At 43.2% G+C, this 15797-nt stretch overlaps 1 protein-coding gene across 1 annotated transcript in view; it reads right to left on the reverse strand.

Annotated features, from left to right (window-relative positions):
• Ccdc171 (coiled-coil domain containing 171) overlaps positions 1 to 2274 on the reverse strand; it is a 330679-nt gene extending 328405 nt beyond the window's left edge. The window contains exon 1 of the mRNA XM_055591708.1: positions 2079 to 2274. The gene's annotated coding sequence lies outside the window, so the exon portion shown is untranslated. The remainder of the gene's footprint in view (positions 1 to 2078) is intronic.
• Positions 2275 to 15797: the final 13523 nt, after the last annotated feature.

Raw genomic sequence — 15797 nt, forward strand, 5'->3', positions numbered from 1 at the left:
GAAGACCCAAAGCCCTCTTCTGGCCTCTGAGGGTACTGTATTGCCTACACATGCTGTACAGACATGTAGGCAAAACACCACATACACAAAATAAAAATAAATCTAAAAGAGAGGAAGAATAATCAGTTAGGGATAACATGAAAAAAAGAAAGGGAGAAAGGGAGGAAGATAGATGGATGGATGGATAGATAGATAGATAGATAGATAGATAGATAGATAGAGCGAGCTAAGGATAATACAAGTCCCTGAATAGAAAATCTAAGTGCAATTCCCAGCACCACAAAATAAAGACAATTCAAGAAAGATTACAAAACAATTAGACTGTACTTCAAGAAAAAGTTCCTTAAAGAAAAAAAATTACCCCAAATTTTACAAAAGCAAAGTTGGTACTTACCAATTATTAACCCCAGTCGTTTCTCACTCCTCGGCCATTTCAGCACAAGTTTTCCTACCTCCCATTTAAACCTTTTACTTGTTCCTCCATAATGTACCTACCTTTCAACCAGTCTTCCCAGATAAAAGGGAAAAGCACGGGTGGGTGAAAAGTCAGCATGAGCCACTTACACCGCTAATCGTTCTTGACCTCATCCTCTCTTTAATCTTGAGAAACTATTTGCACATTTCACAGACAATAAAACTGAGTTTTCCAAAGTTTGAGTGACTTGTACCAAGACATCCACTAGAAGAATTAAAACTCATACTCACGCCTTGACTTCTAATGATCTGTACAAAGAAAACAGCCCAGTGGTATTTTGTTTATCTGGAAAAGCCTATGCCACACAGCCTTCTCTCTCCTTCCTCCTCCTTCAAACTGATGAACTCACCAGGTGTAATCAAGTATTTAAGCCAGCCCCTCTGCCTTTTCACTCTTGATTAAAGATAAAAGGAACCTGTGTCCATGACACTATTCCACTATCTTCTCAGTATGGGTATCTAATCAAATAATATTGTTTCCTTGGTCTACTACTTGTTCTTAAGTCATCCTGCCTTTTTCAACTCTAGGGTAAAGGGCTTGGATTCCCCAATAGCAAGCCCACCCCCCCCCCGCCCTCCATGCAGTTTTGTGTTTATTAGTCACACCTGTATAGGAGTGTCAGCAGTTACACTTTTCAGTTGGTAAGGGGGTACTTGAGAGCTGAAGTGCAGCTCAATAGCAAAACACTTTCTTCATGCCTATGATCCTTGTTCAGTCTCAGCCACCTTTCACCCCACCCCTGAAAAGAGAAGAGAGCTGAAGGAAGTCTTTCCGTAAAACAAGACCAAGAGAAAGGAACTGAAACAAAAGTTAAATGGAACTTTAAAGACCAAGCCCATTCTGCTTATCCGACATAAAGAACCTTCAGGTCAGGAGTTGGGTGATTTGTCCGGCATAGCTAATAACGGTTGAGCCAGGATTTACACAGAAAGCTCCAGGCTAAGACAACTGCCTTCACTTTTCCAAGGATCGGGTTGCCCTGGCTGCAGCCCTCTGCCTTTCACTTGAAAGCACGTTCTTTTCTGGCTCTACCGCTGGTTGCTGGTTACTAAGCACTGTTAAATGCAAATAACAAAACGGTAGCTTTTTTTCTCTACTATCATGAGAAGTATAAAACATTGATGTGTAAAGCCTTAGAAACTGATATCGACTCTAATAAAAGCTATGTATTTTCCTAACATGAATATCGTAAGGGATTAAACAGTTTTTTTAAGGCGCTTGTACACAAAATTCAGCTTTAAAAACTCACAGCTGACTTTTCTAAGCGTCCTGGTGGGTAGGCGTAAGTTGCAGAAAGCAATCGGACATAACTCGTTGTTCTGATTACCAAATGTTTGTAGGCTGCCTAATGTGTGGCTAGCATTTAAACGAAAGGGAAGTAAAACACGAAAAAGTCGTGATCTTTGGGTACTGATCTCGAAGAGCTCGAGGACTCCAGTCCCCAGTGGTCCTCCGGTTAGCTCCTAGGATGCTCAGCCGCCAGAGCTGGAGGCGTGTCTGCACCAGCGAGCTGCCCGAAGCCCGGTCCTCACTGCAAGCCCCGTCTCCTCAGCACCTCCCGACCCCGGGCGCTCGTCTCCACGCACCCACGGCCCGCGGTTACCTCGGACTCGCGTGGTCCAACCTGCACACCCACGACCCCCGGGCAGCTTCAGGTCTCGGGGTGGAAGGCCAGGCAACCCTCAGGAGCCAGACTGACACCTGTGGAAAGCCGGTGGACTCTAGGACCAGGATGGAGAAAGTCTACGAGGTGAAGTTTACAACGGCCACTTCCGAGGCCTGGGCACTCGCGGCTGGACTCGGGGCGACAGCGACTTTCTCCGCCTCCCCGGCCCCGCCCCGGCAGGCCCGCCCCTCGCCTCCGCGTCCCCAGCGTCCCGCCGGTCGCCCGAGCAGCAGCTCCAGGATACGCGCGTCCTCAGAGAACGCGGGCTCGCGCTGGGAGGGCAGGCCCGAAGTCGCGCGCGCGCTCGCGCCGGGCGGGCTGGTCTGCGCATGCGCCAGGGCTGGAGCGCGCGTGCGCAGGCCGCTCGAGTAGGTCGGAGGCGCGTTTGCCCCGGCCCGTGCCTCCGCGCCTCTTTCCCCCTGCCATCTCCTTGGTTCAGACCCGACTGCCGTGCAAATTTCCAGCTTCGGGCCCCTTTCCCTGCCTTCCGGGGATGACAACCCGTTCCTGCTCTGTGAGCTGGCTTCCAGGCCGGCTGAGGAAGCCCCCTAGGACGGCGGCGGATGCCTGGGTCCCTAAGGAGAGTCCGCCCGAGCTCGGCACAGGTGGCGGACTCTTCCCCAGAGCCCTGCGCCTGCACAAGCTCTGCCTCCTTCCATCCATCCCCATTTTATCTCCACCTGGGTGGGAAGAATGTAGGTCTGTTCTGATGCTGTTGAGTGTCTTTGATTACAGATATTTCAGAACCGGATTCATAGGCAAATAAGTCTTGGAGCCCCCGCGCGTGCTCCTTCTCCGCTAGACTTCAGCCCCTCCCCCGCCCCTCTCCCAGTTTATAAAGAGCTTTGGTTCTCACTGTAGCCGCTTCAGGGGATTGGAAAAGCAAATCCTCTTTTGTTCCTTGGCTTTTGAAAGCCTATTCCCCAAAGAACAATGCAAATTGGCGGGATTTTCCTGAAAGGTTTTTATCCTTATCACCATTACTTTCTTTCCACAAGTGTTCATACAAAATGAGCCTTTTATGCTAAATTGTCCCGGGTTGGTTGTAATCAACCTGAACCAGGTGCTAGGGTGGTTCTCTCCTGCACTCTCTCTGGAAAGCCAAAAGTCCTAAAAAAAAAAAAAAAAAAAAGATTAAAACTTGGATTCTTGCACTGCTATGAAACTTTAATTGGTTTAAGGTCAGTTATTTAGTTTTTAAAAGGTTTTCCTTGCTTCTTAATACTTTAGCCAGAAAAGATAACTGCTTTAACTGAAGGAAACAAAGTAAAGGAGCCCACTCTACTTAGGAATCAAATAGAGAATTACACTAAATAACATTATATCCTCGAACCCCGTTCCAGGGTTTTACTGTGTGGCCCTGATGGTCCTGAAAGATTAGAGCTTTTAAAAAATTATATATGCTTTAGTTTTCTAATTTGAAAGATTTTTGTTGGGGGGGGGTTGATTTTTTTGTTCTGTTTTGTTTTCTTGGTTTGGATTGGGTTTTTTGTTTTTAATTCCCTTGGTAACCCAATCAGGCCCCAAATTATGGATCCCCTTCCTTATCCTCCAGAGTACTAGGATTACAAAATGTGGGCCACACATCAGTTCACCATGTCTTAGTGACATCACAGAAGGGAGTATTACATTACAAAAATAAGTGTTTAATGCATTACATCGTACACATTTTTAAAAAAACATTGGGTGACATAAAGCCTTACAAACTTACTTGGTTTTTAGCATTTATAGCATACAGGTCAGTTACCCAACAAGGAGACAGGTGATAGAAATGAAAGATAAAGTACAAGTGCAGTGGGGATCAGAGAAAGGAACTGTTAACACCAACCTTGAGTACGTGGAAGTAATTTATGGAGAATTTAAAGTCTATGTGAGAAGGTACAGCAATTGGTACCCCAAAGTAACAGCAAATTGTAACAGGAAAAAAAAAGGCAGGAGGCTTTTAGAAAAAGTAGCTTTGAATGCAGGGAAGAAAGAATAAAAACGGGGATCACAGAGAGCCTTTCGGGTTATATTAGCAACAAGGCTAATGAAAATTATAGTAATTACATAATCAATCTGATCACCTTAGAGAGTTTCTGGTTTCTTCTGTTGTTACAGGTCTGTCTTCTGTTGTCCTGTGTTTGGTTGAAGACTATAATGAGATGCTCTGCAACCCACTGCTCTGTTGTCTTCAGCTGTCACTTCATCCCCTTGTCTTTCCACCAATCCTTTTGAGACACAATTAGATCCCCTCTCTCAGAGCAGCTTACAACTTCAGTAATGACCACATTACTAAATCCAAGACCCCTGGCTTTCCTAACCTTCCCCAGATTTCTCTCCAGCATATGTGAGAATCAATACCCACCTTCTCTCACCTCTCATGGTTTTACTTCTCGGAAAGTCTGCCCCTAGCCTTCATAAGCTTTTTCAGTCCTTCCAAAGTGAACACTAGGTACTGAAATTTGATTACTTATATCTGAGTCTGAATTTTTAATTCTTATTTCAACAGTTCTGCTTTAATGTCTGGCAGCACTTTATCATGGTAGTGGCAGTGGTTGTTAGGTTTCTTTCCTTTCCTTTTTAGGCAGGGTCTTGCTACACAACCTGGTGCTGGCCTGGATCTGGCCTGGTGGTCATTCTACTCTAATCTCCCAAGGGCTGGGATTATGGACTTGTGCCACAATGCCAGTCTTAGTTGGCAGTATTGACATCAAAATATCTAAAACTTAACTCTCTTGGTTTATCATAAATTGACAACTATAAGACGAAAGGATAAAAACATTTAAAAAAAAATCAAAAGGAGGCCGAGAGGCACATGTGTGTTTTGTGGCACAGGGGACTGTCATAGCAGACTATACATGTGTGAGCCTCAGGGCCAGCTGATTCACATCCCCTTGACCCCTCTATAATCTCCCCCAGAAGGTTTTAGCACCAGGTGCCTCATTATTATGGTGTTTGGTATCGAGTCATAGAACCGAAAAGCCTTGGCATATAATTGCTGCTCCCGGTGGCTCTGGCCCTTTGTTCCTTCCATATGCTATAACAGAAACTGGTGTTATCTTGATTAATTCTAGTGTCACCATTCTGCTTACAGAATACAGCTCAAACTTTGGTGTCAGTCAAAGGCCATTTACTGTCCCTGCTGCCTTTCCAGCACCGTTTCCTCCCGGCTTACAATACATCTTTCCTCTCTTTCCTTTGGGCAATGGAAAACATACAGCTGGGCAGGGCTGATAAGAGATATGCATAGGCTTCTGTGAAGTCTGAACGTACACAGTTGAATACAAAGGCTGTAAATTCAGCTAGTGTTACCTGAATTAATCATTTATAATGTTGTAAAGCATACAGTATGTGTCAAGTTCTATGCTAAGTAGTGTCACATTTATTCCTATTTTTTCTTTCATTGGGTTTTGAGGGGGGTTGTTTTTGGTTTTTGGTTTTGGTTTGTTTTGAGACAGGATCTCTCTACATAGCCCTGGCTATTCTGGAACTCACTATGTAGACCAGGCTGGCCTGGAACTCACAAGGCTATATCTGTCTCTGTCTTCTGAATACTGGAATTAAAGGCCTGTGTCACCTTGCCCAGCATATTCCAATTTTTCAACAATGCCATGGTGGCTCAAATGAGAAGTGACCCCTATAGGCTTTCATAGGAAAGTTTGGGCAACGTGCTGGTGATGCAGACTCTCACATTCAGGAGGCAGAGGCAGGTCGATCTCTGTGAGTTTGAGGACAGCCTGCTCTATAGAGTAAGTTCTAGGACAAGTAAGGCTACACAGAGAAATCCTGTCTCGAAATAGAAAAAATTTTAAAAAGATTTAAAAATGGAACAAAGTGGGCTAGAGATACTCAGTGGTTAAGATCAAATGTTGCCTTCACAGAGGACCTAGGATTCATATACTAGCATCCACACAATCGCTCACAAACATTTGTAACTCCAGATCTAAAGAATGTGACACTCTCTTCTGATCTTCACAAGCATGGGGTATAAACATATAAAAATGTGATAAAAATATAAAAATAAGCTGGATGGTGGTGGTGCACACCTTTAATCCCAGCATGTGGGAGACAGAGGCAGGCAAATCTCTATTATGAATTCGAGGCCAGCCTGGTTCCAGGACAGCCAAGGCTACACAGAGAAACCCTGTCTTGAAAAACAAAATTGTAACAAAGGTTTCAACGAAGACCTCACCTAACAAGCTGTACAGAAATAATTATATGAAAAGACATTCTACATCCTGTGTCAGATGAAAAAGATATCACTGCACATCTATCTGAATGACAAAAACCCAGTACTTGGGAGGCAGAGACAGGTAGATCTCTGTGAGTTCCAGGCCAGCCTGGTCTACATAGAGAGTTCCAAGACAGCCAAGGCTACATAGTGTGACCCTTCTAAAAAAAAAAAAAAAGGAAAGAGAGAAATTGTAACTCCTGGTAGGTAGTGCTGGGATTAAAGATGTATGCCACCATCATCCAGCTTATTTTTACATTTTTATCACATTTTTTATATGTTTATACCTCATGCTTGTGGAGGTCAGAAGAAGGTGTCACATTCTTTGGATCTGAAGTTACAAATGTTTGTGAGCCACTGTGCGGATGCTAGGATCTGAATCCTAGGATGGTACAGCCACTTTGAAAGACACTCTACCCATTTTTATTTTTATTTTCTTTGTTTTATTTTTATTTTTCTTTGTTTATTTTCTTTTTTTTATTCCTTCTTTAGAAGGCTAAACATACCCTTATTATGTAATCCAGCAATCATGTCCTTTGGAAAACTATCCACACAGACTATAGCACACAAACGTTCCTAAGAGCTTCCTTCAAAATTGCCAAAACTTGGAAGAAACTAAGATACCCTTCACTGGGTGTTTGGAAAGGTGAACTGATGGTATTCAAATAAAAAGAAATGAACCTTCAAACCAAGGCAAAGAAAGGAAAAGGCAAGGCATGGTGTCATACTGTCCCAGCACTCCAGAGGTTACAGCAGAAGCACAGCAAATTGAAGGCCAGCCTAGGCTACAAAATGAGTTCCAGTCCAGCCTTGGCGCATGGCAAGAGCATATCTCAAAGAGACAGAAAGAGATATGGAGGAAGCTTACGCTTCAGGAAACTGCCCTACTGAAGTCCCAAAGACCTTGTTATTTCCTACCATGCATCCAGTCCCGGGCATTTTCTGGCTTTTAGGGTCTTCCCTAATATTATTCAGCTCAGACTCTAAAACCTTAGATATTGGTGGCTCTAATTTTCTATTTTGGAACATTCAAGATGACAGACTTTGTTATTAAAGCAAAAGTAAGACACTTAAATTTGTTTGATCAACCATGTCTGTGATGAGTTTTGAGAAGTATTTGATAGCATATTATAATTTCTTATACATATTATATTGCTTTCTAGGAAGAATGTACCAGCACGGAATTGTATGAGAGTGTATATTTCTTCCTACTTTAGCCAAAGCTAGATGTTTTACAGTATTAAAAAGTGCAATTTGATAAACAAAAAGTAATATATCATTTTTATAATTTTCTTTTAGTCTGCACTTATCTGAAGATTAATAAAGTTTTAATGCATCTAAAATCTCAAATTTATATAGCTGGGAGGATGAGTCATCAGTATTACTGGGAAAAATTAGAAACTGTATCATGTCTAAGAACTTAATTTCTAACTTTACAGTAATTATAGCCAGGTGTGGTAATGCATGCCTTGAATCTCAGCACTTGGGAGACAGAGGTAAGTGGATCCCTGTGAGTATGAGGCCAGCCTAATCTATATAGTGAATTTCAGGACAGCATGGCTACATAGAGAGACACTGTCTCAAAAAAAGAGAAAGAAAGAAAGAGAGAGAGGAAGGAAGGAAGGAAAGGAAGGAAGGAAGGAAGGAAGGAAGGAAGGAAGGAAGGAAGGAAGGAAGAAGGAAGGAAAATAAAGTAGTAAACACTCCTCTATCCAATTCTGTCTTGGTAAGGAGTGTCAATATATTAAGTAAATATATTGTTAATTATTTAACCTATTTTTTTTTTTTTTTGCAATCCTATAGAAAACACAAATTGATGGGAAAAAGAAAAAATACAAGTTTAGGAGGACCATAGCTCCGTCAATTAAGCAAGCGCTCGCCGTATAAACATGAGGACCTGAGCTCATCTCTAACATCCGGTGTGGTGGCACATGCTTGTAACCTCAGCCCTGGGGAAGCAGAGTCAGGAGGACCCCTAGTCTAGCCTAGTTGGCTAGCCACAGATCACAGAGACCTTGCTTCAAAACAACAAGTTGGAATATTCCCTGGGAATGATGCTGAGGTTAACCCCTGGCACACATGTGTGCTCGCACGTGCACACACACACACAGATGGAGAGAGACAGAGACAGAGAGGGAGTAAGGGAGGGAAAGAAGGAGAAAGATAAAAAATGAGAATGAGGGCTGGTGAGATGGCTCAGAGGTTAAGAACACTGGCTGTTCTTCCAAATGTCCTGAGTTCAATTCCCAGCAACCACATCGTTGCTCACAACCGTCTATGATGAGATCTGGTGCCCTCTTTTGGTGCGCAGACAGAATGCTTTGTAAATAATAAGTGATATTTGTTTAAAAAAAAAAAAAAGTAAAAGTAGGAAATAAATTTAAAAAAATAAGAATGAGGACAATCATAGAAGAAAGGAATAAGATTGACATATGCATGTAATGATGCTCTTGCACATTACAAGCAGTAATAAATTTTTTTTCTTTATTCCAGTGCTGGGAATTGAACCCAGAACCTTGTGTACACTATATATAAGTTCTCTACTAGTGAGCTACAGGTCTAGCCCTTCTTCCTCTAACTTTAAACATATGTATTCTCTGTCTCTCTCTCTGTCTGTCTGTCTCTCTATCTCTCTTTTGAGATAGGGTCCCACTGTCTACATAGTTCAAGGATGGCCTTAACCTCTGAATCCCCCACTCTATCTGCTCAGTGCTAGGATTACAGGTATGTGCTGTCACAACCAGTTCATTTGGTACTAGAATAGAACTCAGGACTTCTTGTAAGCTAGGCAAGCTTTCTACCAACTGAGCTACATCCTCAAACCTACATGTGTATATTCCTAAGTGATATAAACATGTAAATGTCAGCCTGTCAGTGGTGGTGCACATCTTTAATCCCATCACCCGGGAGGCAGAAGCAAGTGGATCTCTGAGTTTGAGGCTAGCCTGGTCTACAGAGCAAGTTCCAGGATAGCCAGGCCTACACAGAGAAACCCTGCCTCAAAAACCAATATCTATATCTGTGTGTGTGTGTGTGTGTGTGTGTGTGTGTGTGTGTGACAGAGAGAGAGATTGAGAGAGAGAGAGAGAGAGAGAGAGAGAGAGAGAGAGAGAGAGATCTAGTCATAGCTTCCCCACCAGAGAGTTATTCTGGAATGAAGAATTGAAAAATATGCAGATATGGTCCTATTCAGCATGGGTTTCCTCTCCCAAAACTCATCACAGACTTGCAGGTAAAAGCTCAAATGTATAGAATGATTCTTCCAGGAAGAAGAATGTCTCCCATGGAGAGACCTTCCCTGGTACTCAGAGGCAGGGTTTCCCAAAGGAAGTATGAAGCAGCGCTGCTAACAGGTCAGGCCTCAGCAGTGAGGGAAATAGGAGCCACTTTAACTCCACAGTAGACCGCCTTTGGCCATGTTTGTTTCCAGCCTTGGGGAAAGTCACGCTTTGGTGTCAGTTTTTTGTGGTGGTTTGAGTAAGAATGGCCCCTATAGGTTCACATCTTTAAACACTTGGCCCCCAGTTGGAGGAATTGTTTGGGAAGTATTAGGAGGCATGGCCTTGTTGGAGAGTGTGTGTCATTGGGGGTAGGCTTTGAAGTTTCAAAAGACTCCTGCCTTTCCCAGTATGTTTCACCTTCTCTGCCTCCTACTTTTGGGTCAAGATGTGAGCTCTCAGCTGTCCCTGCCACCAGGCCATCCTGGACTCCAACCCTCTGAAACCATAAGCCCAAGTTAAACCCTTTCTTTTCTAAGTTGCCTTGGCCATGGTGTCTTAGAACAACAAGAGAAAAGTAACTGAGATGGGTTTAAATGTCATAACTTGTGCTAGAGAAATTACGAGCTTTACAGATACACTGCACAGTAAAACTGTGCCCCGGTTTACAAACCCAAACCAGGCCTATGATATAACACGCTCTTCGAGTCTTCTATAGGAATCTGTGGAGATAGCGACATTGCCAATAGAAGACACTGTTGCTTTTGGTGTTTACCTAGAGGCAACTGTGAGGGAGAAAAAAAAAATCCCTTTAAAAACATACTCCAACCAAGGACCATGCATGGAAATAACCTAAGACCCCTGCCCAGATGTAGCCCATGGCAGTTCAGTATCCAAGTGGGTTCCATTGTAATAGGAACAGGGACTGTCTCTGACATGAACTGATTGGCCTGCTCTTTAATTACCTCCCCCTGAGGGGGGAGCAGCCTTACCAGGCCACAGAAGAGGACAAGGCAGCCACTCCTGATGAGACCTAATTGACTAGGATCAGAAGGAAGGAAAAGAAGACCTCCCCTATCAGTGGACTTGGGGAGGGGCATGCATGCAGAGGGGGAGGAAGGGAGGGAACCACAGGGGAGATACAAAGTGAATAAAGTGTAAATAAAGAATTAAATAAAAAAAAATAAAAGCATACTCGAAAAAAAAAAGAATTCTCTGTTTAGCTCTGTACCCCATTTTTATTTGGGTTATTTGGTTTGTTGGAAAACGAAATAAAAAAAATAAAAGCATACTCAAGGGGCTGAAAAGGTGGCCCAGTTGTTAAGAGCATTTTCATTCTTGCACTTTTACAGTGTGAACCTTTACTGCTAATGTCTCCTCACTTCAAACTTTTCTTGTCTCTGATAATACATGTATTCAGATTCATTCATATTTCCTTAGCCAGACATAGTGGCTCACACCTTTAATCCCAGAACTCAGGAGGCAAAGGAAGGTGGTCTCTGTAAGTTCGAGGTCAGCCTGTCTCAAAAAACAATTTTTTTAAATTTATTGAACACCTATTTCTTTGCTAGGTTTTGAAAGTGCAGGACATAGAAAAATGAACAACACACACAGAACCCTGTTCTCATGGAGCATGCATTTTAGGAAAGGGACTCCAATGAGGAGTGAAATCAATGTATCCCCTATTCGAGCATTACCCAGTTGTAGACCAATCTTATTCTTATCCTCAATAATAGTGATACTAACCCAAAACAGATACCCTATTTGCTCCAGGAAATACATATCCCTGAACATAAAACTATAAACTAATGAAGCAACTCATTTATTACGTAATAACACTTTTAAATTTTTTTTTTCTGAAAATGCCTCACGTAGCCAAAGCTGACCTCAGACTTTCTATGTAGCTGAGAATGACTTTGAATTTCCAATCCTCCTGCCTCCGCCTCCCCAGAGCTGTGTTTATAGGCACGTGTTACCATGCCCTATCTATGCAGGATTAGGTGAACACCCTACCAGCTCAGCTGCATCCTTGGCCATCTTAAACTTTCCTTGAAGCTGAGTATAGTGGCTCATGACCTTAATCCCAGGACTCAAAAGGCAGAAGCAGGTGAGTCTGTGAGTCTGAGGCCAGCCTGGTCTACACAGAGTTCCAGGACAGGCAGGCCTACATAGTAAGCCTTGTGTAGAAAACAAACAAACAATAACAACAAAAGGCACTGGCCTTGTTGCCTTTAGAATTACTCTGTACTGTATCCAACACCTAACCACCCTAACAAGTCCCTCGCTAACAGAACTGATCTTAAAAATCACCCTGTGAGAACATATTCTCTAACTGACTCATTGTGGGTCACTGTTGAAACCGGTGCAGATGATAGCTTTGGTAACTAGCAGAAAAGCTGTGCTGGGGAGATGGCTCAGTGGGTGTGTCGGTTTGAATAATGTAGGGTAAGAGGTCTGAGCTCACTTTGGGGTTTGAAACATACCAAAATCCAATCCCTAAGCTCAAAACCCACCAATCCCTGGGCTCTTCCCCAAGCTCAGGACTTGAAATCTTATCAGTCCACACCCTGGAAATCTCCACCCTGGAAAACTCTGCTCCCAAGAAACCCTGCTGCTGAGGTAGAAGTCCACCATGACTGGAAAGCCCTGAGCTTGTCGCAAAATGGAGGACTCCCTCTGTTGGTGAGGCTTCCTCTTCTCTGCCAGGGGAGCCTGGATCCCCACACCGGCTACGTGAGGAATGTCACATAGTCCTTAGGGAAATTACAGATCCAACTCCCTTTCTCCTGATAACCCCTCCAGCAAGCACCTAGGATGCCTAGAATGTCCTTCCATGTAAATGAGGTATCTCAGTACCTTAGCCCTTCAGCCAAAGATCTTTACCCATCCTGGGTATCCCTACCCCTTCTCCAAAGTTCTTCACCCCAAATAAAATTGATCTGCCTTCCTGAAGTTGATCCCAGAAGGTCATTTCTGTCTGACATTCCCCCACCCCCGCCCCAGGCCCATGACTAAGCTTCAAATATATGAGCCTGAAAGGGCCATTTCTATTTGTAACTGTTATACCTCTGAGGGGAAAGGTTTTTCACAGGGAAAGCTGAGCGTTATAAATCTCCTCAGAGAGGTATCCTGTCAGCTGGGAGTCAAGGAATATTACAAAGTCACACCACACAACAAACCTCACACGAGAGAGTGGCTGCCTCTGCTTGGGAGAAAAGCAGAACTGAGCAGGAGGTCTTTCTAGACTTCTAGAACACTTTAAAATCATTTGGCAAGTTGTTTTTTTAGGAGTTAAGAAACTGCTGAGCGGTGGTGGCCGGCACCTTTAATCCCAGCCCTTGGGAGGCAGAGGCAGGTGGATCTCTCAGTTTGAGACCAGTCTACAAAGTGAGTTCCAGGACAGCCAGAGCTACAACAGAGAAACCTGTTTAATAAGTAAATAAATAAAACAAAACAAAAAAATAAAAAACAACAGTTTTTGCCATTAATTGACATTTACTATTTCTATTTGTTTGGGAACTGGCGATTAAGCCAAGGATTACATATGCTAAACCCATATTCTATCTGAGATATACCCTAGATCCTTTCATAAATATTGTTTGCCTTTGAATGAAATAGTCTACAGACAATTCTTCTCAATGATCTGTCCCAAACTTAAGTGACAAAGTAATAATAATCAGGTAAATAAAAATAATCAAATGATTAAGGTTATTATTTTTTACAAGTCAAAAAGTTCTTCAACTTAAAACTGTGGTGGGAACTCCGTCAAACTTAGGAGAAAAATAAAATTGTGGATATCTTTTTATAATCTTGAATTTCTGCATCAGTAATTAATTTAATATTATTTTTGTAACTCTATCTTCTTTGCCCTCATTGGTATGTGATTTAAGGATCCCTTTTTTTCTTCTGGATGAAATGTTACTGTTCACCAGCAGAGGGCGCTCGAGTGACACTGCATGACACAGCAGCAGGCAGACAATGTGGGCTCCAGCCTTTTTTTTTCTTTAGTGTGTGTAATATAGGTTTGTGTATGCAGGTTCATATGCACATCCAAGGCAGAAGCTAATGTCAGTGTCTACTGCACTCCACCTTTTTTTGAGACTTTTTTAAAGATTTATTTTATTTTCAATCGTGTGTGTGTGTGTGTGTGTGTGTGTGTGTGTGTGTGTGTGTGAATGTATGTGTGCTGCAGATGTGCGGGTTCCCACAGAGACCAAAGAGGTCACAACCCCAAAATCTGGAGTTACAAGCAGTTGTGAGTGGCCTGATGTAGTGCCAGAAACTAAACTTGGGTCCTTATGGAAGAGGGAGGCACGCCCTTTAACTGCCGAGCCGTCTCTTCAGCGCCATTCCATTCCCCACTCCCACCCCTCATAGCAGGGTTTCACTATGTCGTTCTGGCTCTCCGGGAACTTACTACGCAGAACAGGCTGGCCTCTGACTCACAGAGATCTGCCTCCCTCTGGCCCCAAGTACTGGGGTCTAAAGCATGCATCACTACTCCTGGCCCTGTTTAGCCCTGTTTGGCCCTGATTGGCCCTGTCTGGCCCTGTCTGGCCCTGTTTGGATTCTTCAGCAAGCACAGGAAACTGACTCCGGAGCCCCAAGTGTGCCTTCAAGCTATCTTCTCTCTCCTTGAGGCTACCTTCTGCCAGATCCAGACCATCTACATCTGGTGGCCATTTCTACAGACTAACCCTGCCTGTTTCTTCTCTCCCGCAGTGGTGACCCACTTCCACCATTCCCTCCAGTGTGTTTTTTCACCACTGGACCGGCGTACGGCTGTGCATGTAGCTGACACGTTCTCTTTCAAGGAGCCTCAATCTCAGTTGCAGGGGTAAGGTAGCTCCTTTCTTCTTTGTAAGTTTCCTCTGTAATACTTATCCCTGACCCTGGAGGAAGTAATTGTCCTTCCACACCTCCTACTTCTGCATCATTCAACATCACCATTTACCTCCTTAGAATTTATCTACTTCCACTTAATTAATGATCCTTCCTATGACATTTTCTCTAGTCAAATTGGATGTATGCCTGGGGTGGTAGTGCATAGTCCCGCACTTGGGAGAGAAAGAGGCTAGAGGATGTCTTGTGAGTTTGAGGCCAGCCTGGTCAAATAACAAGTTCCTGGCCAACCACAGTGACATAGTGAAACCCTGTCCCACAAAGGGGGTTTAGGAAGATGTGGGCAGGCACAGTGCTCTTTCTGTAGGCCTAGCTACTTCTTGAAGCTAAGGCAAGGGATTTCCTTGAGTCTAGGAGTTAGTTGAAGCATATCCTGAAATTCTTCTGAGCAGCATAGTGAGACCTTGTCCAAAAAAGAAAAATAAATAAAGGATAGATTCTTTTTCTTTCTCCTAAGTGATCCCTGAATATCATGTTATAGAAATACACTCTTGTTCACGGACATTCAGCTGGTACAAAGCCTTCTTTAAAGGACTTTTCGTTCTTGGTTAAGTTGCCAAGTCTTTGTCAGTCAAGTACCATTGTACTCTGCCTAGTACAATCATTAAAAGTCTGAGAGTCTGCTCTCTGCTCACACGCACTCCCAAGATAATTACTGAGTATAGCCTTACATACCAATTTATTTTTAACTTCAAGAAAATTGTAGGGCTGGAGAAATGGCTCAGGACTTAAGAGCATTTGTTGTTCTTGCAGAGAACCCAAGTTTGGTTCCCAGCATCCACATGGCGGCCTACAACCATGTGGAACGTCACTCTAGTTTCAGGGGATGGCACCGGGAACACACGTGGTACACACAGGCAAAACGCTCATGCAAATCAAGTCAGTAAATCTAAAAATAAACTCAAAAAAGAGAACTCTATTGTCTTCTATTGTGATAATGTTCTGGAATTTTTCCCTGTTGAAGAGGAGGCCTCTGAGGTGAATGGTCTCTGACTCTCCTAGGAAAGACCCTTGCCAGTTACCTTACGCACTAATACTCCAGAAAAATTAGAGAATACTGGTGCTTACAACTATTTTTTCCCAACTAAAGAGACTTAGTCATCCTTAAATTACTGGCAAATCTTACTGACCAGAAACCACAGAATAAGGAGTAAACAGATCCTACCTACACTGGTCAGATCAAGATGTCTGCGTGAGTTAGACGACCTCACCCCAGACTTGTGAAGCCAAATCTGTGTGCTTGGACCCAGAGCCCTGGTTATTCAGCCTGCGTGCTTTATTATTATTATTATTATTATTATTATTATTATTATTATTATTATT

Source organism: Psammomys obesus, unplaced genomic scaffold (assembly GCF_907164565.1).
Source record: "Psammomys obesus unplaced genomic scaffold, mPsaObe1.curated_primary_1811, whole genome shotgun sequence".
Classification (NCBI taxonomy): domain Eukaryota; kingdom Metazoa; phylum Chordata; class Mammalia; order Rodentia; family Muridae; genus Psammomys; species Psammomys obesus.